Genomic DNA, 27,820 nt, shown 5'->3' with positions numbered 1-27,820 from the left:
TTAACATTAATATATAATTCCACATCTATATCAAATTGATTCAACTAATGATTCTAGCAGCTCTTGCTCCAAAGAGATATACAGTTAACAAAGAGACACAAGAAAAAGCATCTTTTTTTTAACACAGAAACTTGGCCTGTACAGGGATCGAACCTGTGACCTTGGCGTTATTAACACCACGCTCTAACCAACCGAGCTAACAGGCCGCCGTTTGTGCTGGGCTGGGGGACAAGCATATGAAGAATTGCCAATGTCAGTGAACCCCAGATAGTTTGAAAGCTTATTTTCAGCTGTTTACCCATAAGGTATATTTATATATTATCGACATGAAGAAACAAATATCACAAAAAAATCAATACAAATGAGATTTTCATTCTTAGTGTTAAAACTTAGAACCATTAATGTATTTTCTATGTGGTTTAGCAATAAATAACAGTTTATCATCTATATTAAATTAATTCATCTACTCATTCTATCAGCTTCTGCTCAAAGGAAATATAGAGATAAACATCAGACAGAAGGAAATGCTTGTAATAAATGAGAGATTTAGTTACTTAGTGTTAGAACTTACAACCATTAATGGATGTTCAAGGCACTTTAACATTAATATAAATTCCACATCTATATCAAATTGATTCAACTAATGATTCTAGCAGCTCTTGCTCCAAAGAGATATACAGATAACAAAGAGACAGAAGAAAAAGCATCTTTTATTTAACACAGAAACTTGGCCTGTACAGGGATCGAACCTGTGACCTTGGCGTTATTAGCACCACGCTCTAACCAACTGAGCTAACAGGCCGCTGTTCGTGCTGGGCTGGGGGACAAGCATATGAAGAACTGCTAATGTCAGTGAACCCCAGATAGTTTGAAAGCTTATTTTCAGCTGTTTACCCATAAGGTATATTTATATATTATCGACATGAAGAAACAAATATCACAAAAAAATCAATACAAATGAGATTTTCATTCTTAGTGTTAAAACTTAGAACCATTAATGTATGTTCTATGTGGTTTAGCAATAAATAACAGTTCATTATCTATATTAAATTAATTCATCTACTCATTCTATCAGCTCCTGCTCAAAGGAAATATAGAGATAAACATCAGACAGAAGAAAATGCTTGTAATAAATGAGAGATTTAGTTACTTAGTGTTAGAACTTACAACCATTAATGGATGTTCAAGGCACTTTAACATTAATATATAATTCCACATCTATATCAAATTGATTCAACTAATGATTCTAGCAGCTCTTGCTCCAAAGAGATATACAGTTAACAAAGAGACACAAGAAAAAGCATCTTTTTTTTAACACAGATACTTGGCCTGTACAGGGATCGAACCTGTGACCTTGGCGTTATTAGCACCACGCTCTAACCAACTGAGCTAACAGGCCGCCGTTCGTGCTGGGCTGGGGGACAAGCATATGAAGAATTGCTAATGTCAGTGAACCCCAGATAGTTTGAAAGCTTATTTTCAGCTGTTTACCCATAAGGTATATTTATATATTATCGACATGAAGAAACAAATATCACAAAAAAATCAATACAAATGAGATTTTCATTCTTAGTGTTAAAACTTAGAACCATTAATGTATTTTCTATGTGGTTTAGCAATAAATAACAGTTTATCATCTATATTAAATTAATTCATCTACTCATTCTATCAGCTTCTGCTCAAAGGAAATATAGAGATAAACATCAGACAGAAGAAAATGCTTGTAATAAATGAGAGATTTAGTTACTTAGTGTTAGAACTTACAACCATTAATGGATGTTCAAGGCACTTTAACATTAATATATAATTCCACATCTATATCAAATTGATTCAACTAATGATTCTAGCAGCTCTTGCTCCAAAGAGATATACAGATAACAAAGAGACAGAAGAAAAAGCATCTTTTATTTAACACAGAAACTTGCCCTGTACAGGGATCGAACCTGTGACCTTGGCGTTATTAGCACCACGCTCTAACCAACTGAGCTAACAGGCCGCTGTTCGTGCTGGGCTGGGGGACAAGCATATGAAGAACTGCTAATGTCAGTGAACCCCAGATAGTTTGAAAGCTTATTTTCAGCTGTTTACCCATAAGGTATATTTATATATTATCGACATGAAGAAACAAATATCACAAAAAAATCAATACAAATGAGATTTTCATTCTTAGTGTTAAAACTTAGAACCATTAATGTATTTTCCATGTGGTTTAGCAATAAATAACAGTTCATCATCTATATTAAATTAATTCATCTACTCATTCTATCAGCTTCTGCTCAAAGGAAATATAGATTTAAACAAGATACAGAAGAAAATGCATTTATTTCAACATTAAAGCAGCGTTAAGTGTTTGCTTGGAGAGTGGTAGAAAGTATGTTCTTGGCATTTTTAACTTCATGTTCTAACAGAATCAGATAATAGGCTTACTATATTTATAGCATACTACTGAAGAAATAACAGATGATGAAGTGCTACTGATTGTTAATCCGAGATAGATGGAAATCTTATATTCAGCTGTTTACATTCATGGTGTCTTTAAGCATTATCAAAAAATCAAAACTAGACTTTCCTAAATTACTTGTAATAAATGGGAGATTAATTATTTGGTGTTAGAACTTTGAACCATTAATGGATGTTCAAGGCACTTTAACATTAATATATAATTCCACATCTATATCAAATTGATTCAACTAATCATTCTAGCAGCTCTTGCTCCAAAGAGATATACAGATAACAAAGAGACACAAGAAAAAGCATCTTTTATTGAACACAGAAACTTGGCCTGTACAGGGATCGAACCTGTGACCTTGGCGTTATTAGCACCACGCTCTAACCAACTGAGCTAACAGGCCGCCGTTCGTGCTGGGCTGGGGGACAAGCATATGAAGAATTGCTAATGTCAGTGAACCCCAGATAGTTTGAAAGCTTATTTTCAGCTGTTTACCCATAAGGTATATTTATATATTATCGACATGAAGAAACAAATATCACAAAAAAATCAATACAAATGAGATTTTCAATCTAAGTGTTAAAACTTAGAACCATTAATGTATTTTCCATGTGGTGTAGCAATAAATAACAGTTCATCATCTATATTAAATTAATTCATCTACTCATTCTATCAGCTCCTGCTCAAAGGAAATATAGAGATAAACATCAGACAGAAGAAAATGCTTGTAATAAATGAGAGATTTAGTTACTTAGTGTTAGAACTTACAACCATTAATGGATGTTCAAGGCACTTTAACATTAATATATAATTCCACATCTATATCAAATTGATTCAACTAATGATTCTAGCAGCTCTTGCTCCAAAGAGATATACAGATAACAAAGAGACAGAAGAAAAAGCTTCTTTTATTTAACACAGAAACTTGGCCTGTACAGGGATCGAACCTGTGACATTGGCGTTATTAGCACCACGCTCTAACCAACTGAGCTAACAGGCCGCCGTTTGTGCTGGGCTGGGGGACAAGCATATGAAGAATTGCTAATGTCAGTGAACCCCAGATAGTTTGAAAGCTTATTTTCAGCTGTTTACCCATAAGGTATATTTATATATTATCGACATGAAGAAACAAATATCACAAAATAATCAATACAAATGAGATTTTCATTCTTAGTGTTAAAACTTAGAACCATTAATGTATTTTCCATGTGGTTTAGCAATAAATAACAGTTCATCATCTATATTAAATTAATTCATCTACTCATTCTATCAGCTTCTGCTCAAAGGAAATATAGATTTAAACAAGATACAGAAGAAAATGCATTTATTTCAACATTAAAGCAGCGTTAAGTGTTTGCTTGGAGAGTGGTAGAAAGTATGTTCTTGGCATTTTTAACTTCATGTTCTAACAGAATCAGATAATAGGCTTACTATATTTATAGCATACTACTGAAGAAATAACAGATGATGAAGTGCTACTGATTGTTAACCCGAGATAGATGGAAATCTTATATTCAGCTGTTTACATTCATGGTGTCTTTAAGCATTATCAAAAAATCAAAACTAGACTTTCCTTAATTACTTGTAATAAATGGGAGATTAATTACTTAGTGTTAGAACTTTGAACCATTAATGGATGTTCAAGGCACTTTAACATTAATATATAATTCCACATCTATATCAAATTGATTCAACTAATCATTCTAGCAGCTCTTGCTCCAAAGAGATATACAGATAACAAAGAGACACAAGAAAAAGCATCTTTTATTGAACACAGAAACTTGGCCTGTACAGGGATCGAACCTGTGACCTTGGCGTTATTAACACCACGCTCTAACCAACTGAGCTAACAGGCCACCGTTTGTGCTGGGCTGGGGGACAAGCATATGAAGAATTGCTAATGTCAGTGAACCCCAGATAGTTTGAAAGCTTATTTTCAGCTGTTTACCCATAAGGTATATTTATATATTATCGACATGAAGAAACAAATATCACAAAAAAATCAATACAAATGAGATTTTCATTCTTAGTGTTAAAACTTAGAACCATTAATGTATTTTCTATGTGGTTTAGCAATAAATAACAGTTTATCATCTATATTAAATTAATTCATCTACTCATTCTATCAGCTTCTGCTCAAAGGAAATATAGAGATAAACATCAGACAGAAGGAAATGCTTGTAATAAATGAGAGATTTAGTTACTTAGTGTTAGAACTTACAACCATTAATGGATGTTCAAGGCACTTTAACATTAATATATAATTCCACATCTATATCAAATTGATTCAACTACTAGCAGCTCTTGCTCCAAAGAGATATACAGTTAACAAAGAGACACAAGAAAAAGCATCTTTTTTTTAACACAGAAACTTGGCCTGTACAGGGATCGAACCTGTGACCTTGGCGTTATTAGCACCACGCTCTAACCAACTGAGCTAACAGGCCGCCGTTCGTGCTGTGCTGGGGGACAAGCATATGCAGAACTGCGAATGTCAGTGAACCCCAGATAGTTTGAAAGCTTATTTTCAGCTGTTTACCCATAAGGTATATTTATATATTATCGACATGAAGAAACAAATATCACAAAAAAATCAATACAAATGAGATTTTCATTCTTAGTGTTAAAACTTAGAACCATTAATGTATGTTCTATGTGGTTTAGCAATAAATAACAGTTCATTATCTATATTAAATTAATTCATCTACTCATTCTATCAGCTCCTGCTCAAAGGAAATATAGAGATAAACATCAGACAGAAGAAAATGCTTGTAATAAATGAGAGATTTAGTTACTTAGTGTTAGAACTTACAACCATTAATGGATGTTCAAGGCACTTTAACATTAATATATAATTCCACATCTATATCAAATTGATTCAACTAATGATTCTAGCAGCTCTTGCTCTAAAGAGATATACAGTTAACAAAGAGACACAAGAAAAAGCATCTTTTTTTGAACACAGAAACTTGGCCTGTACAGGGATCGAACCTGTGACCTTGGCGTTATTAGCACCACGCTCTAACCAACTGAGCTAACAGGCCGCCGTTCGTGCTGGGCTGGGGGACAAGCATATGAAGAATTGCTAATGTCAGTGAACCCCAGATAGTTTGAAAGCTTATTTTCAGCTGTTTACCCATAAGGTATATTTATATATTATCGACATGAAGAAACAAATATCACAAAAAAATCAATACAAATGAGATTTTCATTCTTAGTGTTAAAACTTAGAACCATTAATGTATTTTCTATGTGGTTTAGCAATAAATAACAGTTTATCATCTATATTAAATTAATTCATCTACTCATTCTATCAGCTTCTGCTCAAAGGAAATATAGAGATAAACATCAGACAGAAGAAAATGCTTGTAATAAATGAGAGATTTAGTTACTTAGTGTTAGAACTTACAACCATTAATGGATGTTCAAGGCACTTTAACATTAATATATAATTCCACATCTATATCAAATTGATTCAACTAATGATTCTAGCAGCTCTTGCTCCAAAGAGATATACAGATAACAAAGAGACAGAAGAAAAAGCATCTTTTATTTAACACAGAAACTTGGCCTGTACAGGGATCGAACCTGTGACCTTGGCGTTATTAGCACCACGCTCTAACCAACTGAGCTAACAGGCCGCTGTTCGTGCTGGGCTGGGGGACAAGCATATGAAGAACTGCTAATGTCAGTGAACCCCAGATAGTTTGAAAGCTTATTTTCAGCTGTTTACCCATAAGGTATATTTATATATTATCGACATGAAGAAACAAATATCACAAAAAAATCAATACAAATGAGATTTTCATTCTTAGTGTTAAAACTTAGAACCATTAATGTATTTTCCATGTGGTTTAGCAATAAATAACAGTTCATCATCTATATTAAATTAATTCATCTACTCATTCTATCAGCTTCTGCTCAAAGGAAATATAGATTTAAACAAGATACAGAAGAAAATGCATTTATTTCAACATTAAAGCAGCGTTAAGTGTTTGCTTGGAGAGTGGTAGAAAGTATGTTCTTGGCATTTTTAACTTCATGTTCTAACAGAATCAGATAATAGGCTTACTATATTTATAGCATACTACTGAAGAAATAACAGATGATGAAGTGCTACTGATTGTTAATCCGAGATAGATGGAAATCTTATATTCAGCTGTTTACATTCATGGTGTCTTTAAGCATTATCAAAAAATCAAAACTAGACTTTCCTAAATTACTTGTAATAAATGGCAGATTAATTACTTAGTGTTAGAACTTTGAACCATTAATGGATGATCAAGGCACTTTAACATTAATATATAATTCCACATCTATATCAAATTGATTCAACTAATCATTCTAGCAGCTCTTGCTCCAAAGAGATATACAGATAACAAAGAGACACAAGAAAAAGCATCTTTTATTGAACACAGAAACTTGGCCTGTACAGGGATCGAACCTGTGACCTTGGTGTTATTAGCACCACGCTCTAACCAACTGAGCTAACAGGCCGCCGTTCGTGCTGGGCTGGGGGACAAGCATATGAAGAATTGCTAATGTCAGTGAACCCCAGATAGTTTGAAAGCTTATTTTCAGCTCTTTACCCATAAGGTATATTTATATATTATCGACATGAAGAAACAAATATCACAAAAAAATCAATACAAATGAGATTTTCAATCTTAGTGTTAAAACTTAGAACCATTAATGTATTTTCCATGTGGTTTAGCAATAAATAACAGTTCATCATCTATATTAAATTAATTCATCTACTCATTCTATCAGCTCCTGCTCAAAGAAAATATAGAGATAAACATCAGACAGAAGAAAATGCTTGTAATAAATGAGAGATTTAGTTACTTAGTGTTAGAACTTACAACCATTAATGGATGTTCAAGGCACTTTAACATTAATATATAATTCCACATCTATATCAAATTGATTCAACTAATGATTCTAGCAGCTCTTGCTCCAAAGAGATATACAGATAACAAAGAGACAGAAGAAAAAGCTTCTTTTATTTAACACAGAAACTTGGCCTGTACAGGGATCGAACCTGTGACATTGGCGTTATTAGCACCACGCTCTAACCAACTGAGCTAACAGGCCGCCGTTCGTGCTGGGCTGGGGGACAAGCATATGAAGAATTGCTAATGTCAGTGAACCCCAGATAGTTTGAAAGCTTATTTTCAGCTGTTTACCCATAAGGTATATTTATGTATTATCGACATGAAGAAACAAATATCACAAAAAAATCAATACAAATGAGATTTTCATTCTTAGTGTTAAAACTTAGAACCATTAATGTATGTTCTATGTGGTTTAGCAATAAATAACAGTTCATTATCTATATTAAATTAATTCATCTACTCATTCTATCAGCTCCTGCTCAAAGGAAATATAGAGATAAACATCAGACAGAAGAAAATGCTTGTAATAAATGAGAGATTTAGTTACTTAGTGTTAGAACTTACAACCATTAATGGATGTTCAAGGCACTTTAACATTAATATATAATTCCACATCTATATCAAATTGATTCAACTAATGATTCTAGCAGCTCTTGCTCCAAAGAGATATACAGTTAACAAAGAGACACAAGAAAAAGCATCTTTTTTTTAACACAGAAACTTGGCCTGTACAGGGATCGAACCTGTGACCTTGGCGTTATTAGCACCACGCTCTAACCAACTGAGCTAACAGGCCGCCGTTCGTGCTGGCCTGGGGGACAAGCATATGAAGAATTGCGAATGTCAGTGAAGCCCAGATAGTTTGAAAGCTTATTTTCAGCTGTTTACCCATAAGGTATATTTATATATTATCGACATGAAGAAACAAATATCACAAAAAAATCAATACAAATGAGATTTTCATTCTTAGTGTTAAAACTTAGAACCATTAATGTATTTTCTATGTGGTTTAGCAATAAATAACAGTTTATCATCTATATTAAATTAATTCATCTACTCATTCTATCAGCTTCTGCTCAAAGGAAATATAGAGATAAACATCAGACAGAAGAAAATGCTTCTAATAAATGAGAGATTTAGTTACTTAGTGTTAGAACTTACAACCATTAATGGATGTTCAAGGCACTTTAACATTAATATATAATTCCACATCTATATCAAATTGATTCAACTAATGATTCTAGCAGCTCTTGCTCCAAAGAGATATACAGATAACAAAGAGACAGAAGAAAAAGCATCTTTTATTTAACACAGAAACTTGGCCTGTACAGGGATCGAACCTGTGACCTTGGCGTTATTAGCACCACGCTCTAACCAACTGAGCTAACAGGCCGCTGTTCATGCTGGGCTGGGGGACAAGCATATGAAGAATTGGTAATGTCAGTGAACCCCAGATAGTTTGAAAGCTTATTTTCAGCTGTTTACCCATAAGGTATATTTATATATTATCGACATGAAGAAACAAATATCACAAAAAAATCAATACAAATGAGATTTTCATTCTTAGTGTTAAAACTTAGAACCATTAATGTATTTTCCATGTGGTTTAGCAATAAATAACAGTTCATCATCTATATTAAATTAATTCATCTACTCATTCTATCAGCTTCTGCTCAAAGGAAATATAGATTTAAACAAGATACAGAAGAAAATGCATTTATTTCAACATTAAAGCAGCGTTAAGTGTTTGCTTGGAGAGTGGTAGAAAGTATGTTCTTGGCATTTTTAACTTCATGTTCTAACAGAATCAGATAATAGGCTTACTATATTTATAGCATACTACTGAAGAAATAACAGATGATGAAGTGCTACTGATTGTTAACCCGAGATAGATGGAAATCTTATATTCAGCTGTTTACATTCATGGTGTCTTTAAGCATTATCAAAAAATCAAAACTAGACTTTCCTAAATTACTTGTAATAAATGGGAGATTAATTACTTAGTGTTAGAACTTTGAACCATTAATGGATGTTCAAGGCACTTTAACATTAATATATAATTCCACATCTATATCAAATTGATGCAACTAATCATTCTAGCAGCTCTTGCTCCAAAGAGATATACAGATAACAAAGAGACACAAGAAAAAGCATCTTTTATTGACCACAGAAACTTGGCCTGTACAGGGATCGAACCTGTGACCTTGGCGTTATTGGCACCACGCTCTAACCAACTGAGCTAACAGGCCGCCGTTCGTGCTGGGCTGGGGGACACGCATATGAAGAATTGCTAATGTCAGTGAACCCCAGATAGTTTGAAAGCTTATTTTCAGCTGTTTACCCATAAGGTATATTTATATATTATCGACATGAAGAAACAAATATCACAAAAAAATCAATACAAATGAGATTTTCAATCTTAGTGTTAAAACTTAGAACCATTAATGTATTTTCCATGTGGTGTAGCAATAAATAACAGTTCATCATCTATATTAAATTAATTCATCTACTCATTCTATCAGCTTCTGCTCAAAGGAAATATAGAGATAAACATCAGACAGAAGAAAATGCTTGTAATAAATGAGAGATTTAGTTACTTAGTGTTAGAACTTACAACCATTAATGGATGTTCAAGGCACTTTAACATTAATATATAATTCCACATCTATATCAAATTGATTCAACTAATGATTCTAGCAGCTCTTGCTCCAAAGAGATATACAGATAACAAAGAGACAGAAGAAAAAGCTTCTTTTATTTAACACAGAAACTTGGCCTGTACAGGGATCGAACCTGTGACATTGGCGTTATTAGCACCACGCTCTAACCAACTGAGCTAACAGGCCGCCGTTCGTGCTGGGCTGGCGGACAAGCATATGAAGAATTGCTAATGTCAGTGAACCCCAGATAGTTTGAAAGCTTATTTTCAGCTGTTTACCCATAAGGTATATTTATATATTATCGACATGAAGAAACAAATATCACAAAATAATCAATACAAATGAGATTTTCATTCTTAGTGTTAAAACTTAGAACCATTAATGTATTTTCCATGTGGTTTAGCAATAAATAACAGTTCATCATCTATATTAAATTAATTCATCTACTCATTCTATCAGCTTCTGCTCAAAGGAAATATAGATTTAAACAAGATACAGAAGAAAATGCATTTATTTCAACATTAAAGCAGCGTTAAGTGTTTGCTTGGAGAGTGGTAGAAAGTATGTTCTTGGCATTTTTAACTTCATGTTCTAACAGAATCAGATAATAGGCTTACTATATTTATAGCATACTACTGAAGAAATAACAGATGATGAAGTGCTACTGATTGTTAACCCGAGATAGATGGAAATCTTATATTCAGCTGTTTACATTCATGGTGTCTTTAAGCATTATCAAAAAATCAAAACTAGACTTTCCTTAATTACTTGTAATAAATGGGAGATTAATTACTTAGTGTTAGAACTTTGAACCATTAATGGATGTTCAAGGCACTTTAACATTAATATATAATTCCACATCTATATCAAATTGATTCAACTAATCATTCTAGCAGCTCTTGCTCCAAAGAGATATACAGATAACAAAGAGACACAAGAAAAAGCATCTTTTATTGAACACAGAAACTTGGCCTGTACAGGGATCGAACCTGTGACCTTGGCGTTATTAGCACCACGCTCTAACCAACTGAGCTAACAGGCCGCCGTTCGTGCTGGGCTGGGGGACAAGCATATGAAGAATTGCTAATGTCAGTGAACCCCAGATAGTTTGAAAGCTTATTTTCAGCTCTTTACCCATAAGGTATATTTATATATTATCGACATGAAGAAACAAATATCACAAAAAAATCAATACAAATGAGATTTTCAATCTTAGTGTTAAAACTTAGAACCATTAATGTATTTTCCATGTGGTTTAGCAATAAATAACAGTTCATCATCTATATTAAATTAATTCATCTACTCATTCTATCAGCTCCTGCTCAAAGGAAATATAGAGATAAACATCAGACAGAAGAAAATGCTTGTAATAAATGAGAGATTTAGTTACTTAGTGTTAGAACTTACAACCATTAATGGATGTTCAAGGCACTTTAACTTTAATATATAATTCCACATCTATATCAAATTGATTCAACTAATGATTCTAGCAGCTCTTGCTCCAAAGAGATATACAGATAACAAAGAGACAGAAGAAAAAGCTTCTTTTATTTAACACAGAAACTTGGCCTGTACAGGGATCGAACCTGTGACATTGGCGTTATTAGCACCACGCTCTAACCAACTGAGCTAACAGGCCGCCGTTCGTGCTGGGCTGGGGGACAAGCATATGAAGAATTGCTAATGTCAGTGAACCCCAGATAGTTTGAAAGCTTATTTTCAGCTGTTTACCCATAAGGTATATTTATGTATTATCGACATGAAGAAACAAATATCACAAAAAAATCAATACAAATGAGATTTTCATTCTTAGTGTTAAAACTTAGAACCATTAATGTATGTTCTATGTGGTTTAGCAATAAATAACAGTTCATTATCTATATTAAATTAATTCATCTACTCATTCTATCAGCTCCTGCTCAAAGGAAATATAGAGATAAACATCAGACAGAAGAAAATGCTTGTAATAAATGAGAGATTTAGTTACTTAGTGTTAGAACTTACAACCATTAATGGATGTTCAAGGCACTTTAACATTAAGATATAATTCCACATCTATATCAAATTGATTCAACTAATGATTCTAGCAGCTCTTGCTCCAAAGAGATATACAGTTAACAAAGAGACACAAGAAAAAGCATCTTTTTTTTAACACAGAAACTTGGCCTGTACAGGGATCGAACCTGTGACCTTGGCGTTATTAGCACCACGCTCTAACCAACTGAGCTAACAGGCCGCCGTTCGTGCTGGGCTGGGGGACAAGCATATGAAGAATTGCTAATGTCAGTGAACCCCAGATAGTTTGAAAGCTTATTTTCAGCTGTTTACCCATAAGGTATATTTATATATTATCGACATGAAGAAACAAATATCACAAAAAAATCAATACAAATGAGATTTTCATTCTTAGTGTTAAAACTTAGAACCATTAATGTATTTTCTATGTGGTTTAGCAATAAATAACAGTTTATCATCTATATTAAATTAATTCATCTACTCATTCTATCAGCTTCTGCTCAAAGGAAATATAGAGATAAACATCAGACAGAAGAAAATGCTTGTAATAAATGAGAGATTTAGTTACTTAGTGTTAGAACTTACAACCATTAATGGATGTTCAAGGCACTTTAACATTAATATATAATTCCACATCTATATCAAATTGATTCAACTAATGATTCTAGCAGCTCTTGCTCCAAAGAGATATACAGATAACAAAGAGACAGAAGAAAAAGCATCTTTTATTTAACACAGAAACTTGGCCTGTACAGGGATCGAACCTGTGACCTTGGCGTTATTAGCACCACGCTCCAACCAACTGAGCTAACAGGCCGCTGTTCGTGCTGGGCTGGGAGATAAGCATATGAAGAACTGCTAATGTCAGTGAACCCCAGATAGTTTGAAAGCTTATTTTCAGCTGTTTACCCATAAGGTATATTTATATATTATCGACATGAAGAAACAAATATCACAAAAAAATCAATACAAATGAGATTTTCATTCTTAGTGTTAAAACTTAGAACCATTAATGTATTTTCCATGTGGTTTAGCAATAAATAACAGTTCATCATCTATATTAAATTAATTCATCTACTCATTCTATCAGCTTCTGCTCAAAGGAAATATAGATTTAAACAAGATACAGAAGAAAATGCATTTATTTCAACATTAAAGCAGCGTTAAGTGTTTGCTTGGAGAGTGGTAGAAAGTATGTTCTTGGCATTTTTAACTTCATGTTCTAACAGAATCAGATAATAGGCTTACTATATTTATAGCATACTACTGAAGAAATAACAGATGATGAAGTGCTACTGATTGTTAATCCGAGATAGATGGAAATCTTATATTCAGCTGTTTACATTCATGGTGTCTTTAAGCATTATCAAAAAATCAAAACTAGACTTTCCTAAATTACTTGTAATAAATGGCAGATTAATTACTTAGTGTTAGAACTTTGAACCATTAATGGATGTTCAAGGCACTTTAACATTAATATATAATTCCACATCTATATCAAATTGATTCAACTAATCATTCTAGCAGCTCTTGCTCCAAAGAGATATACAGATAACAAAGAGACACAAGAAAAAGCATCTTTTATTGAACACAGAAACTTGGCCTGTACAGGGATCGAACCTGTGACCTTGGCGTTATTAGCACCACGCTCTAACCAACTGAGCTAACAGGCCGCCGTTCGTGCTGGGCTGGGGGACAAGCATATGAAGAATTGCTAATGTCAGTGAACCCCAGATAGTTTGAAAGCTTATTTTCAGCTCTTTACCCATAAGGTATATTTATATATTATCGACATGAAGAAACAAATATCACAAAAAAATCAATACAAATGAGATTTTCAATCTTAGTGTTAAAACTTAGAACCATTAATGTATTTTCCATGTGGTTTAGCAATAAATAACAGTTCATCATCTATATTAAATTAATTCATCTACTCATTCTATCAGCTCCTGCTCAAAGAAAATATAGAGATAAACATCAGACAGAAGAAAATGCTTGTAATAAATGAGAGATTTAGTTACTTAGTGTTAGAACTTACAACCATTAATGGATGTTCAAGGCACTTTAACATTAATATATAATTCCACATCTATATCAAATTGATTCAACTAATGATTCTAGCAGCTCTTGCTCCAAAGAGATATACAGATAACAAAGAGACAGAAGAAAAAGCTTCTTTTATTTAACACAGAAACTTGGCCTGTACAGGGATCGAACCTGTGACATTTTCGTTATTAGCACCACGCTCTAACCAACTGAGCTAACAGGCCGCCGTTCGTGCTGGGCTGGGGGACAAGCATATGAAGAATTGCTAATGTCAGTGAACCCCAGATAGTTTGAAAGCTTATTTTCAGCTGTTTACCCATAAGGTATATTTATGTATTATCGACATGAAGAAACAAATATCACAAAAAAATCAATACAAATGAGATTTTCAATCTTAGTGTTAAAACTTAGAACCATTAATGTATTTTCCATGTGGTTTAGCAATAAATAACAGTTCATCATCTATATTAAATTAATTCATCTACTCATTCTATCAGCTTCTGCTCAAAGGAAATATAGATTTAAACAAGATACAGAAGAAAATGCATCTATTTCAACATTAAAGCAGCGTTAAGTGTTTTCTTGGAGAGTGGTAGAAAGTATGTTCTTGGCATTTTTAACTTCATGTTCTAACAGAATCAGATAATAGGCTTACTATATTTATAGCATACTACTGAAGAAATAACAGATGATGAAGTGCTACTGATTGTTAACCCGAGATAGATGGAAATCTTATATTCAGCTGTTTACATTCATGGTGTCTTTAAGCATTATCAAAAAATCAAAACTAGACATTCCTAAATTACTTGTAATAAATGGGAGATTAATTACTTAGTGTTAGAACTTTGAACCATTAATGGATGTTCAAGGCACTTTAACATTAATATGTAATTCCACATCTATATAAAATGTATTAATCGAATCTTTCTAGCAGCTCTTGCTCCAAAGAGGTATACAGTTAACAATGAGAGATAAGAAAAAGCTTTCTTTTAACTCAGACACCTGGCATGTACAGGGATCGAACCTGTGACCTTGGCATTATTAGCACCACGCTCTAACCAACTGAGCTAACAGGCCACTGTGTGCACAGTCATGGGGGACAAGCATATGAAGAATTGCTAATGTCAGTGAACCCCAGATAGTTTGAAAGCTTATTTTCAGCTGTTTACCCATAAGGTATATTTATATATTATCGACATGAAGAAACAAATATCACAAAAAAATCAATACAAATGAGATTTTCATTCTTAGTGTTAAAACTTAGAACCATTAATGTATGTTCTATGTGGTTTAGCAATAAATAACAGTTCATCATCTATATTAAATTAATTCATCTACTCATTCTATCAGCTCCTGCTCAAAGGAAATATAGAGATAAACATCAGACAGAAGAAAATGCTTGTAATAAATGAGAGATTTAGTTACTTAGTGTTAGAACTTACAACCATTAATGGATGTTCAAGGCACTTTAACATTAATATATAATTCCACATCTATATCAAATTGATTCAACTAATGATTCTAGCAGCTCTTGCTCCAAAGAGATATACAGTTAACAAAGAGACACAAGAAAAAGCATCTTTTTTTTAACACAGAAACTTGGCCTGTACAGGGATCGAACCTGTGACCTTGGCATTATTAGCACCACGCTCTAACCAACTGAGCTAACAGGCCGCCGTTCGTGCTGGGCTGGGGGACAAGCATATGAAGAATTGCTAATGTCAGTGAACCCCAGATAGTTTGAAAGCTTATTTTCAGCTGTTTACCCATAAGGTATATTTATATATTATCGACATGAAGAAACAAATATCACAAAAAAATCAATACAAATGAGATTTTCATTCTTAGTGTTAAAACTTAGAACCATTAATGTATTTTCTATGTGGTTTAGCAATAAATAACAGTTTATCATCTATATTAAATTAATTCATCTACTCATTCTATCAGCTTCTGCTCAAAGGAAATATAGAGATAAACATCAGACAGAAGAAAATGCTTGTAATAAATGAGAGATTTAGTTACTTAGTGTTAGAACTTACAACCATTAATGGATGTTCAAGGCACTTTAACATTAATATATAATTCCACATCTATATCAAATTGATTCAACTAATGATTCTAGCAGCTCTTGCTCCAAAGAGATATACAGATAACAAAGAGACAGAAGAAAAAGCATCTTTTATTTAACACAGAAACTTGGCCTGTACAGGGATCGAACCTGTGACCTTGGCGTTATTAGCACCACGCTCTAACCAAATGAGCTAACAGGCCGCTGTTCGTGCTGGGCTGGGGGACAAGCATATGAAGAAGTGGTAATGTCAGTGAACCCCAGATAGTTTGAAAGCTTATTTTCAGCTGTTTACCCATAAGGTATATTTATATATTATCGACATGAAGAAACAAATATCACAAAAAAATCAATACAAATGAGATTTTCATTCTTAGTGTTAAAACTTAGAACCATTAATGTATTTTCCATGTGGTTTAGCAATAAATAACAGTTCATCATCTATATTAAATTAATTCATCTACTCATTCTATCAGCTTCTGCTCAAAGGAAATATAGATTTAAACAAGATACAGAAGAAAATGCATTTATTTCAACATTAAAGCAGCGTTAAGTGTTTGCTTGGAGAGTGGTAGAAAGTATGTTCTTGGCATTTTTAACTTCATGTTCTAACAGAATCAGATAATAGGCTTACTATATTTATAGCATACTACTGAAGAAATAACAGATGATGAAGTGCTACTGATTGTTAACCCGAGATAGATGGAAATCTTATATTCAGCTGTTTACATTCATGGTGTCTTTAAGCATTATCAAAAAATCAAAACTAGACTTTCCTAAATTACTTGTAATAAATGGGAGATTAATTACTTAGTGTTAGAACTTTGAACCATTAATGGATGTTCAAGGCACTTTAACATTAATATATAATTCCACATCTATATCAAATTGATTCAACTAATCATTCTAGCAGCTCTTGCTCCAAAGAGATATACAGATAACAAAGAGACACAAGAAAAAGCATCTTTTATTGACCACAGAAACTTGGCCTGTACAGGGATCGAACCTGTGACCTTGGCGTTATTGGCACCACGCTCTAACCAACTGAGCTAACAGGCCGCCGTTCGTGCTGGGCTGGGGGACACGCATATGAAGAATTGCTAATGTCAGTGAACCCCAGATAGTTTGAAAGCTTATTTTCAGCTGTTTACCCATAAGGTATATTTATATATTATCGACATGAAGAAACAAATATCACAAAAAAATCAATACAAATGAGATTTTCAATCTTAGTGTTAAAACTTAGAACCATTAATGTATTTTCCATGTGGTTTAGCAATACATAACAGTTCATCATCTATATTAAATTAATTCATCTACTCATTCTATCAGCTCCTGCTCAAAGGAAATATAGAGATAAACATCAGACAGAAGAAAATGCTTGTAATAAATGAGAGATTTAGTTACTTAGTGTTAGAACTTACAACCATTAATGGATGTTCAAGGCACTTTAACATTAATATATAATTCCACATCTATATCAAATTGATTCAACTACTAGCAGCTCTTGCTCCAAAGAGATATACAGTTAACAAAGAGACACAAGAAAAAGCATCTTTTTTTTAACACAGAAACTTGGCCTGTACAGGGATCGAACCTGTGACCTTGGCGTTATTAGCACCACGCTCTAACCAACTGAGCTAACAGGCCGCCGTTCGTGCTGTGCTGGGGGACAAGCATATGCAGAACTGCTAATGTCAGTGAACCCCAGATAGTTTGAAAGCTTATTTTCAGCTGTTTACCCATAAGGTATATTTATATATTATCGACATGAAGAAACAAATATCACAAAAAAATCAATACAAATGAGATTTTCATTCTTAGTGTTAAAACTTAGAACCATTAATGTATGTTCTATGTGGTTTAGCAATAAATAACAGTTCATCATCTATATTAAATTAATTCATCTACTCATTCTATCAGCTCCTGCTCAAAGGAAATATAGAGATAAACATCAGACAGAAGAAAATGCTTGTAATAAATGAGAGATTTAGTTACTTAGTGTTAGAACTTACAACCATTAATGGAAGTTCAAGGCACTTTAACATTAATATATAATTCCACATCTATATCAAATTGATTCAACTAATGATTCTAGCAGCTCTTGCTCCAAAGAGATATACAGTTAACAAAGAGACACAAGAAAAAGCATCTTTTTTTTAACACAGAAACTTGGCCTGTACAGGGATCGAACCTGTGACCTTGGCGTTATTAACACCACGCTCTAACCAACCGAGCTAACAGGCCGCCGTTTGTGCTGGGCTGGGGGACAAGCATATGAAGAATTGCCAATGTCAGTGAACCCCAGATAGTTTGAAAGCTTATTTTCAGCTGTTTACCCATAAGGTATATTTATATATTATCGACATGAAGAAACAAATATCACAAAAAAATCAATACAAATGAGATTTTCATTCTTAGTGTTAAAACTTAGAACCATTAATGTATTTTCTATGTGGTTTAGCAATAAATAACAGTTTATCATCTATATTAAATTAATTCATCTACTCATTCTATCAGCTTCTGCTCAAAGGAAATATAGAGATAAACATCAGACAGAAGGAAATGCTTGTAATAAATGAGAGATTTAGTTACTTAGTGTTAGAACTTACAACCATTAATGGATGTTCAAGGCACTTTAACATTAATATAAATTCCACATCTATATCAAATTGATTCAACTAATGATTCTAGCAGCTCTTGCTCCAAAGAGATATACAGATAACAAAGAGACAGAAGAAAAAGCATCTTTTATTTAACACAGAAACTTGGCCTGTACAGGGATCGAACCTGTGACCTTGGCGTTATTAGCACCACGCTCTAACCAACTGAGCTAACAGGCCGCTGTTCGTGCTGGGCTGGGGGACAAGCATATGAAGAACTGCTAATGTCAGTGAACCCCAGATAGTTTGAAAGCTTATTTTCAGCTGTTTACCCATAAGGTATATTTATATATTATCGACATGAAGAAACAAATATCACAAAAAAATCAATACAAATGAGATTTTCATTCTTAGTGTTAAAACTTAGAACCATTAATGTATGTTCTATGTGGTTTAGCAATAAATAACAGTTCATTATCTATATTAAATTAATTCATCTACTCATTCTATCAGCTCCTGCTCAAAGGAAATATAGAGATAAACATCAGACAGAAGAAAATGCTTGTAATAAATGAGAGATTTAGTTACTTAGTGTTAGAACTTACAACCATTAATGGATGTTCAAGGCACTTTAACATTAATATATAATTCCACATCTATATCAAATTGATTCAACTAATGATTCTAGCAGCTCTTGCTCCAAAGAGATATACAGTTAACAAAGAGACACAAGAAAAAGCATCTTTTTTTTAACACAGATACTTGGCCTGTACAGGGATCGAACCTGTGACCTTGGCGTTATTAGCACCACGCTCTAACCAACTGAGCTAACAGGCCGCCGTTCGTGCTGGGCTGGGGGACAAGCATATGAAGAATTGCTAATGTCAGTGAACCCCAGATAGTTTGAAAGCTTATTTTCAGCTGTTTACCCATAAGGTATATTTATATATTATCGACATGAAGAAACAAATATCACAAAAAAATCAATACAAATGAGATTTTCATTCTTAGTGTTAAAACTTAGAACCATTAATGTATTTTCTATGTGGTTTAGCAATAAATAACAGTTTATCATCTATATTAAATTAATTCATCTACTCATTCTATCAGCTTCTGCTCAAAGGAAATATAGAGATAAACATCAGACAGAAGAAAATGCTTGTAATAAATGAGAGATTTAGTTACTTAGTGTTAGAACTTACAACCATTAATGGATGTTCAAGGCACTTTAACATTAATATATAATTCCACATCTATATCAAATTGATTCAACTAATGATTCTAGCAGCTCTTGCTCCAAAGAGATATACAGATAACAAAGAGACAGAAGAAAAAGCATCTTTTATTTAACACAGAAACTTGCCCTGTACAGGGATCGAACCTGTGACCTTGGCGTTATTAGCACCACGCTCTAACCAACTGAGCTAACAGGCCGCTGTTCGTGCTGGGCTGGGGGACAAGCATATGAAGAACTGCTAATGTCAGTGAACCCCAGATAGTTTGAAAGCTTATTTTCAGCTGTTTACCCATAAGGTATATTTATATATTATCGACATGAAGAAACAAATATCACAAAAAAATCAATACAAATGAGATTTTCATTCTTAGTGTTAAAACTTAGAACCATTAATGTATTTTCCATGTGGTTTAGCAATAAATAACAGTTCATCATCTATATTAAATTAATTCATCTACTCATTCTATCAGCTTCTGCTCAAAGGAAATATAGATTTAAACAAGATACAGAAGAAAATGCATTTATTTCAACATTAAAGCAGCGTTAAGTGTTTGCTTGGAGAGTGGTAGAAAGTATGTTCTTGGCATTTTTAACTTCATGTTCTAACAGAATCAGATAATAGGCTTACTATATTTATAGCATACTACTGAAGAAATAACAGATGATGAAGTGCTACTGATTGTTAATCCGAGATAGATGGAAATCTTATATTCAGCTGTTTACATTCATGGTGTCTTTAAGCATTATCAAAAAATCAAAACTAGACTTTCCTAAATTACTTGTAATAAATGGGAGATTAATTATTTGGTGTTAGAACTTTGAACCATTAATGGATGTTCAAGGCACTTTAACATTAATATATAATTCCACATCTATATCAAATTGATTCAACTAATCATTCTAGCAGCTCTTGCTCCAAAGAGATATACAGATAACAAAGAGACACAAGAAAAAGCATCTTTTATTGAACACAGAAACTTGGCCTGTACAGGGATCGAACCTGTGACCTTGGCGTTATTAGCACCACGCTCTAACCAACTGAGCTAACAGGCAGCCGTTCGTGCTGGGCTGGGGGACAAGCATATGAAGAATTGCTAATGTCAGTGAACCCCAGATAGTTTGAAAGCTTATTTTCAGCTGTTTACCCATAAGGTATATTTATATATTATCGACATGAAGAAACAAATATCACAAAAAAATCAATACAAATGAGATTTTCAATCTTAGTGTTAAAACTTAGAACCATTAATGTATTTTCCATGTGGTGTAGCAATAAATAACAGTTCATCATCTATATTAAATTAATTCATCTACTCATTCTATCAGCTCCTGCTCAAAGGAAATATAGAGATAAACATCAGACAGAAGAAAATGCTTGTAATAAATGAGAGATTTAGTTACTTAGTGTTAGAACTTACAACCATTAATGGATGTTCAAGGCACTTTAACATTAATATATAATTCCACATCTATATCAAATTGATTCAACTAATGATTCTAGCAGCTCTTGCTCCAAAGAGATATACAGATAACAAAGAGACAGAAGAAAAAGCTTCTTTTATTTAACACAGAAACTTGGCCTGTACAGGGATCGAACCTGTGACATTGGCGTTATTAGCACCACGCTCTAACCAACTGAGCTAACAGGCCGCCGTTCGTGCTGGGCTGGGGGACAAGCATATGAAGAATTGCTAATGTCAGTGAACCCCAGATAGTTTGAAAGCTTATTTTCAGCTGTTTACCCATAAGGTATATTTATATATTATCGACATGAAGAAACAAATATCACAAAATAATCAATACAAATGAGATTTTCATTCTTAGTGTTAAAACTTAGAACCATTAATGTATTTTCCATGTGGTTTAGCAATAAATAACAGTTCATCATCTATATTAAATTAATTCATCTACTCATTCTATCAGCTTCTGCTCAAAGGAAATATAGATTTAAACAAGATACAGAAGAAAATGCATTTATTTCAACATTAAAGCAGCGTTAAGTGTTTGCTTGGAGAGTGGTAGAAAGTATGTTCTTGGCATTTTTAACTTCATGTTCTAACAGAATCAGATAATAGACTTACTATATTTATAGCATACTACTGAAGAAATAACAGATGATGAAGTGCTACTGATTGTTAACCCGAGATAGATGGAAATCTTATATTCAGCTGTTTACATTCATGGTGTCTTTAAGCATTATCAAAAAATCAAAACTAGACTTTCCTTAATTACTTGTAATAAATGGGAGATTAATTACTTAGTGTTAGAACTTTGAACCATTAATGGATGTTCAAGGCACTTTAACATTAATATATAATTCCACATCTATATCAAATTGATTCAACTAATCATTCTAGCAGCTCTTGCTCCAAAGAGATATACAGATAACAAAGAGACACAAGAAAAAGCATCTTTTATTGAACACAGAAACTTGGCCTGTACAGGGATCGAACCTGTGACCTTGGCGTTATTAACACCACGCTCTAACCAACTGAGCTAACAGGCCACCGTTTGTGCTGGGCTGGGGGACAAGCATATGAAGAATTGCTAATGTCAGTGAACCCCAGATAGTTTGAAAGCTTATTTTCAGCTGTTTACCCATAAGGTATATTTATATATTATCGACATGAAGAAACAAATATCACAAAAAAATCAATACAAATGAGATTTTCATTCTTAGTGTTAAAACTTAGAACCATTAATGTATTTTCTATGTGGTTTAGCAATAAATAACAGTTTATCATCTATATTAAATTAATTCATCTACTCATTCTATCAGCTTCTGCTCAAAGGAAATATAGAGATAAACATCAGACAGAAGGAAATGCTTGTAATAAATGAGAGATTTAGTTACTTAGTGTTAGAACTTACAACCATTAATGGATGTTCAAGGCACTTTAACATTAATATATAATTCCACATCTATATCAAATTGATTCAACTACTAGCAGCTCTTGCTCCAAAGAGATATACAGTTAACAAAGAGACACAAGAAAAAGCATCTTTTTTTTAACACAGAAACTTGGCCTGTACAGGGATCGAACCTGTGACCTTGGCGTTATTAGCACCACGCTCTAACCAACTGAGCTAACAGGCCGCCGTTCGTGCTGTGCTGGGGGACAAGCATATGCAGAACTGCGAATGTCAGTGAACCCCAGATAGTTTGAAAGCTTATTTTCAGCTGTTTACCCATAAGGTATATTTATATATTATCGACATGAAGAAACAAATATCACTAAAAAATCAATACAAATGAGATTTTCATTCTTAGTGTTAAAACTTAGAACCATTAATGTATGTTCTATGTGGTTTAGCAATAAATAACAGTTCATTATCTATATTAAATTAATTCATCTACTCATTCTATCAGCTCCTGCTCAAAGGAAATATAGAGATAAACATCAGACAGAAGAAAATGCTTGTAATAAATGAGAGATTTAGTTACTTAGTGTTAGAACTTACAACCATTAATGGATGTTCAAGGCACTTTAACATTAATATATAATTCCACATCTATATCAAATTGATTCAACTAATGATTCTAGCAGCTCTTGCTCCAAAGAGATATACAGTTAACAAAGAGACACAAGAAAAAGCATCTTTTTTTTAACACAGAAACTTGGCCTGTACAGGGATCGAACCTGTGACCTTGGCGTTATTAGCACCACGCTCTAACCAACTGAGCTAACAGGCCGCCGTTCGTGCTGGCCTGGGGGACAAGCATATGAAGAATTGCGAATGTCAGTGAAGCCCAGATAGTTTGAAAGCTTATTTTCAGCTGTTTACCCATAAGGTATATTTATATATTATCGACATGAAGAAACAAATATCACAAAAAAATCAATACAAATGAGATTTTCATTCTTAGTGTTAAAACTTAGAACCATTAATGTATTTTCTATGTGGTTTAGCAATAAATAACAGTTTATCATCTATATTAAATTAATTCATCTACTCATTCTATCAGCTTCTGCTCAAAGGAAATATAGAGATAAACATCAGACAGAAGAAAATGCTTCTAATAAATGAGAGATTTAGTTACTTAGTGTTAGAACTTACAACCATTAATGGATGTTCAAGGCACTTTAACATTAATATATAATTCCACATCTATATCAAATTGATTCAACTAATGATTCTAGCAGCTCTTGCTCCAAAGAGATATACAGATAACAAAGAAACAGAAGAAAAAGCATCTTTTATTTAACACAGAAACTTGGCCTGTACAGGGATCGAACCTGTGACCTTGGCGTTATTAGCACCACGCTCTAACCAACTGAGCTAACAGGCCGCCGTTCATGCTGGGCTGGGGGACAAGCATATGAAGAATTGGTAATGTCAGTGAACCCCAGATAGTTTGAAAGCTTATTTTCAGCTGTTTACCCATAAGGTATATTTATATATTATCGACATGAAGAAACAAATATCACAAAAAAATCAATACAAATGAGATTTTCATTCTTAGTGTTAAAACTTAGAACCATTAATGTATTTTCCATGTGGTTTAGCAATAAATAACAGTTCATCATCTATATTAAATTAATTCATCTACTCATTCTATCAGCTTCTGCTCAAAGGAAATATAGATTTAAACAAGATACAGAAGAAAATGCATTTATTTCAACATTAAAGCAGCGTTAAGTGTTTGCTTGGAGAGTGGTAGAAAGTATGTTCTTGGCATTTTTAACTTCATGTTCTAACAGAATCAGATAATAGGCTTACTATATTTATAGCATACTACTGAAGAAATAACAGATGATGAAGTGCTACTGATTGTTAACCCGAGATAGATGGAAATCTTATATTCAGCTGTTTACATTCATGGTGTCTTTAAGCATTATCAAAAAATCAAAACTAGACTTTCCTAAATTACTTGTAATAAATGGGAGATTAATTACTTAGTGTTAGAACTTTGAACCATTAATGGATGTTCAAGGCACTTTAACATTAATATATAATTCCACATCTATATCAAATTGATGCAACTAATCATTCTAGCAGCTCTTGCTCCAAAGAGATATACAGATAACAAAGAGACACAAGAAAAAGCATCTTTTATTGACCACAGAAACTTGGCCTGTACAGGGATCGAACCTGTGACCTTGGCGTTATTGGCACCACGCTCTAACCAACTGAGCTAACAGGCCGCCGTTCGTGCTGGGCTGGGGGACACGCATATGAAGAATTGCTAATGTCAGTGAACCCCAGATAGTTTGAAAGCTTATTTTCAGCTGTTTACCCATAAGGTATATTTATATATTATCGACATGAAGAAACAAATATCACAAAAAAATCAATACAAATGAGATTTTCAATCTTAGTGTTAAAACTTAGAACCATTAATGTATTTTCCATGTGGTGTAGCAATAAATAACAGTTCATCATCTATATTAAATTAATTCATCTACTCATTCTATCAGCTTCTGCTCAAAGGAAATATAGAGATAAACATCAGACAGAAGAAAATGCTTGTAATAAATGAGAGATTTAGTTACTTAGTGTTAGAACTTACAACCATTAATGGATGTTCAAGGCACTTTAACATTAATATATAATTCCACATCTATATCAAATTGATTCAACTAATGATTCTAGCAGCTCTTGCTCCAAAGAGATATACAGATAACAAAGAGACAGAAGAAAAAGCTTCTTTTATTTAACACAGAAACTTGGCCTGTACAGGGATCGAACCTGTGACATTGGCGTTATTAGCACCACGCTCTAACCAACTGAGCTAACAGGCCGCCGTTCGTGCTGGGCTGGGGGACAAGCATATGAAGAATTGCTAATGTCAGTGAACCCCAGATAGTTTGAAAGCTTATTTTCAGCTGTTTACCCATAAGGTATATTTATATATTATCGACATGAAGAAACAAATATCACAAAATAATCAATACAAATGAGATTTTCATTCTTAGTGTTAAAACTTAGAACCATTAATGTATTTTCCATGTGGTTTAGCAATAAATAACAGTTCATCATCTATATTAAATTAATTCATCTACTCATTCTATCAGCTTCTGCTCAAAGGAAATATAGATTTAAACAAGATACAGAAGAAAATGCATTTATTTCAACATTAAAGCAGCGTTAAGTGTTTGCTTGGAGAGTGGTAGAAAGTATGTTCTTGGCATTTTTAACTTCATGTTCTAACAGAATCAGATAATAGGCTTACTATATTTATAGCATACTACTGAAGAAATAACAGATGATGAAGTGCTACTGATTGTTAACCCGAGATAGATGGAAATCTTATATTCAGCTGTTTACATTCATGGTGTCTTTAAGCATTATCAAAAAATCAAAACTAGACTTTCCTTAATTACTTGTAATAAATGGGAGATTAATTACTTAGTGTTAGAACTTTGAACCATTAATGGATGTTCAAGGCACTTTAACATTAATATATAATTCCACATCTATATCAAATTGATTCAACTAATCATTCTAGCAGCTCTTGCTCCAAAGAGATATACAGATAACAAAGAGACACAAGAAAAAGCATCTTTTATTGAACACAGAAACTTGGCCTGTACAGGGATCGAACCTGTGACCTTGGCGTTATTAGCACCACGCTCTAACCAACTGAGCTAACAGGCCGCCGTTCGTGCTGGGCTGGGGGACAAGCATATGAAGAATTGCTAATGTCAGTGAACCCCAGATAGTTTGAAAGCTTATTTTCAGCTCTTTACCCATAAGGTATATTTATATATTATCGACATGAAGAAACAAATATCACAAAAAAATCAATACAAATGAGATTTTCAATCTTAGTGTTAAAACTTAGAACCATTAATGTATTTTCCATGTGGTTTAGCAATAAATAACAGTTCATCATCTATATTAAATTAATTCATCTACTCATTCTATCAGCTCCTGCTCAAAGAAAATATAGAGATAAACATCAGACAGAAGAAAATGCTTGTAATAAATGAGAGATTTAGTTACTTAGTGTTAGAACTTACAACCATTAATGGATGTTCAAGGCACTTTAACATTAATATATAATTCCACATCTATATCAAATTGATTCAACTAATGATTCTAGCAGCTCTTGCTCCAAAGAGATATACAGATAACAAAGAGACAGAAGAAAAAGCTTCTTTTATTTAACACAGAAACTTGGCCTGTACAGGGATCGAACCTGTGACATTGGCGTTATTAGCACCACGCTCTAACCAACTGAGCTAACAGGCCGCCGTTCGTGCTGGGCTGGGGGACAAGCATATGAAGAATTGCTAATGTCAGTGAACCCCAGATAGTTTGAAAGCTTATTTTCAGCTGTTTACCCATAAGGTATATTTATGTATTATCGACATGAAGAAACAAATATCACAAAAAAATCAATACAAATGAGATTTTCATTCTTAGTGTTAAAACTTAGAACCATTAATGTATGTTCTATGTGGTTTAGCAATAAATAACAGTTCATTATCTATATTAAATTAATTCATCTACTCATTCTATCAGCTCCTGCTCAAAGGAAATATAGAGATAAACATCAGACAGAAGAAAATGCTTGTAATAAATGAGAGATTTAGTTACTTAGTGTTAGAACTTACAACCATTAATGGATGTTCAAGGCACTTTAACATTAAGATATAATTCCACATCTATATCAAATTGATTCAACTAATGATTCTAGCAGCTCTTGCTCCAAAGAGATATACAGTTAACAAAGAGACACAAGAAAAAGCATCTTTTTTTTAACACAGAAACTTGGCCTGTACAGGGATCGAACCTGTGACCTTGGCGTTATTAGCACCACGCTCTAACCAACTGAGCTAACAGGCCGCCGTTCGTGCTGGGCTGGGGGACAAGCATATGAAGAATTGCTAATGTCAGT

At 33.4% G+C, this 27,820-nt stretch overlaps 19 non-coding genes across 19 annotated transcripts; all 19 read right to left on the bottom strand.

Moving 5' to 3' along the window:
- Nucleotides 1–728: 728 nt before the first annotated feature.
- TRNAI-AAU (transfer RNA isoleucine (anticodon AAU)) lies at nt 729–802 on the bottom strand. The gene has a single exon. It is a non-coding gene; the product is annotated as a tRNA-Ile (tRNA).
- A 523-nt stretch (nt 803–1,325) lies between these two features.
- TRNAI-AAU (transfer RNA isoleucine (anticodon AAU)) lies at nt 1,326–1,399 on the bottom strand. Its single transcript has one exon. It is a non-coding gene; the product is annotated as a tRNA-Ile (tRNA).
- A 1,379-nt stretch (nt 1,400–2,778) lies between these two features.
- On the bottom strand, nt 2,779–2,852 carry TRNAI-AAU (transfer RNA isoleucine (anticodon AAU)). The gene has a single exon. It is a non-coding gene; the product is annotated as a tRNA-Ile (tRNA).
- Nucleotides 2,853–4,822: 1,970 nt separating this feature from the next.
- TRNAI-AAU (transfer RNA isoleucine (anticodon AAU)) lies at nt 4,823–4,896 on the bottom strand. Its single transcript has one exon. It is a non-coding gene; the product is annotated as a tRNA-Ile (tRNA).
- Nucleotides 4,897–5,419: 523 nt separating this feature from the next.
- TRNAI-AAU (transfer RNA isoleucine (anticodon AAU)) lies at nt 5,420–5,493 on the bottom strand. Its single transcript has one exon. It is a non-coding gene; the product is annotated as a tRNA-Ile (tRNA).
- A 523-nt stretch (nt 5,494–6,016) lies between these two features.
- TRNAI-AAU (transfer RNA isoleucine (anticodon AAU)) lies at nt 6,017–6,090 on the bottom strand. Its single transcript has one exon. It is a non-coding gene; the product is annotated as a tRNA-Ile (tRNA).
- Nucleotides 6,091–8,066: 1,976 nt separating this feature from the next.
- TRNAI-AAU (transfer RNA isoleucine (anticodon AAU)) lies at nt 8,067–8,140 on the bottom strand. Its single transcript has one exon. It is a non-coding gene; the product is annotated as a tRNA-Ile (tRNA).
- A 523-nt stretch (nt 8,141–8,663) lies between these two features.
- Nucleotides 8,664–8,737, bottom strand: TRNAI-AAU (transfer RNA isoleucine (anticodon AAU)). The gene has a single exon. It is a non-coding gene; the product is annotated as a tRNA-Ile (tRNA).
- A 2,235-nt stretch (nt 8,738–10,972) lies between these two features.
- On the bottom strand, nt 10,973–11,046 carry TRNAI-AAU (transfer RNA isoleucine (anticodon AAU)). Its single transcript has one exon. It is a non-coding gene; the product is annotated as a tRNA-Ile (tRNA).
- Nucleotides 11,047–12,166: 1,120 nt separating this feature from the next.
- TRNAI-AAU (transfer RNA isoleucine (anticodon AAU)) lies at nt 12,167–12,240 on the bottom strand. The gene has a single exon. It is a non-coding gene; the product is annotated as a tRNA-Ile (tRNA).
- A 1,379-nt stretch (nt 12,241–13,619) lies between these two features.
- TRNAI-AAU (transfer RNA isoleucine (anticodon AAU)) lies at nt 13,620–13,693 on the bottom strand. Its single transcript has one exon. It is a non-coding gene; the product is annotated as a tRNA-Ile (tRNA).
- A 4,017-nt stretch (nt 13,694–17,710) lies between these two features.
- On the bottom strand, nt 17,711–17,784 carry TRNAI-AAU (transfer RNA isoleucine (anticodon AAU)). The gene has a single exon. It is a non-coding gene; the product is annotated as a tRNA-Ile (tRNA).
- Nucleotides 17,785–18,903: 1,119 nt separating this feature from the next.
- On the bottom strand, nt 18,904–18,977 carry TRNAI-AAU (transfer RNA isoleucine (anticodon AAU)). The gene has a single exon. It is a non-coding gene; the product is annotated as a tRNA-Ile (tRNA).
- Nucleotides 18,978–19,500: 523 nt separating this feature from the next.
- On the bottom strand, nt 19,501–19,574 carry TRNAI-AAU (transfer RNA isoleucine (anticodon AAU)). The gene has a single exon. It is a non-coding gene; the product is annotated as a tRNA-Ile (tRNA).
- Nucleotides 19,575–22,997: 3,423 nt separating this feature from the next.
- On the bottom strand, nt 22,998–23,071 carry TRNAI-AAU (transfer RNA isoleucine (anticodon AAU)). Its single transcript has one exon. It is a non-coding gene; the product is annotated as a tRNA-Ile (tRNA).
- Nucleotides 23,072–23,594: 523 nt separating this feature from the next.
- Nucleotides 23,595–23,668, bottom strand: TRNAI-AAU (transfer RNA isoleucine (anticodon AAU)). Its single transcript has one exon. It is a non-coding gene; the product is annotated as a tRNA-Ile (tRNA).
- Nucleotides 23,669–24,191: 523 nt separating this feature from the next.
- On the bottom strand, nt 24,192–24,265 carry TRNAI-AAU (transfer RNA isoleucine (anticodon AAU)). The gene has a single exon. It is a non-coding gene; the product is annotated as a tRNA-Ile (tRNA).
- Nucleotides 24,266–26,500: 2,235 nt separating this feature from the next.
- On the bottom strand, nt 26,501–26,574 carry TRNAI-AAU (transfer RNA isoleucine (anticodon AAU)). Its single transcript has one exon. It is a non-coding gene; the product is annotated as a tRNA-Ile (tRNA).
- Nucleotides 26,575–27,694: 1,120 nt separating this feature from the next.
- TRNAI-AAU (transfer RNA isoleucine (anticodon AAU)) lies at nt 27,695–27,768 on the bottom strand. Its single transcript has one exon. It is a non-coding gene; the product is annotated as a tRNA-Ile (tRNA).
- Between the last annotated feature and the right edge of the window lie 52 nt (nt 27,769–27,820).

Source organism: Triturus cristatus, chromosome 5_1 (genome assembly GCF_964204655.1).
Source record: "Triturus cristatus chromosome 5_1, aTriCri1.1, whole genome shotgun sequence".
Classification (NCBI taxonomy): Eukaryota; Metazoa; Chordata; class Amphibia; order Caudata; family Salamandridae; genus Triturus; species Triturus cristatus.
The sequence above is the reverse complement of the archived record's forward strand: the minus strand, read 5'-3'. Positions and strand labels throughout refer to the sequence as shown.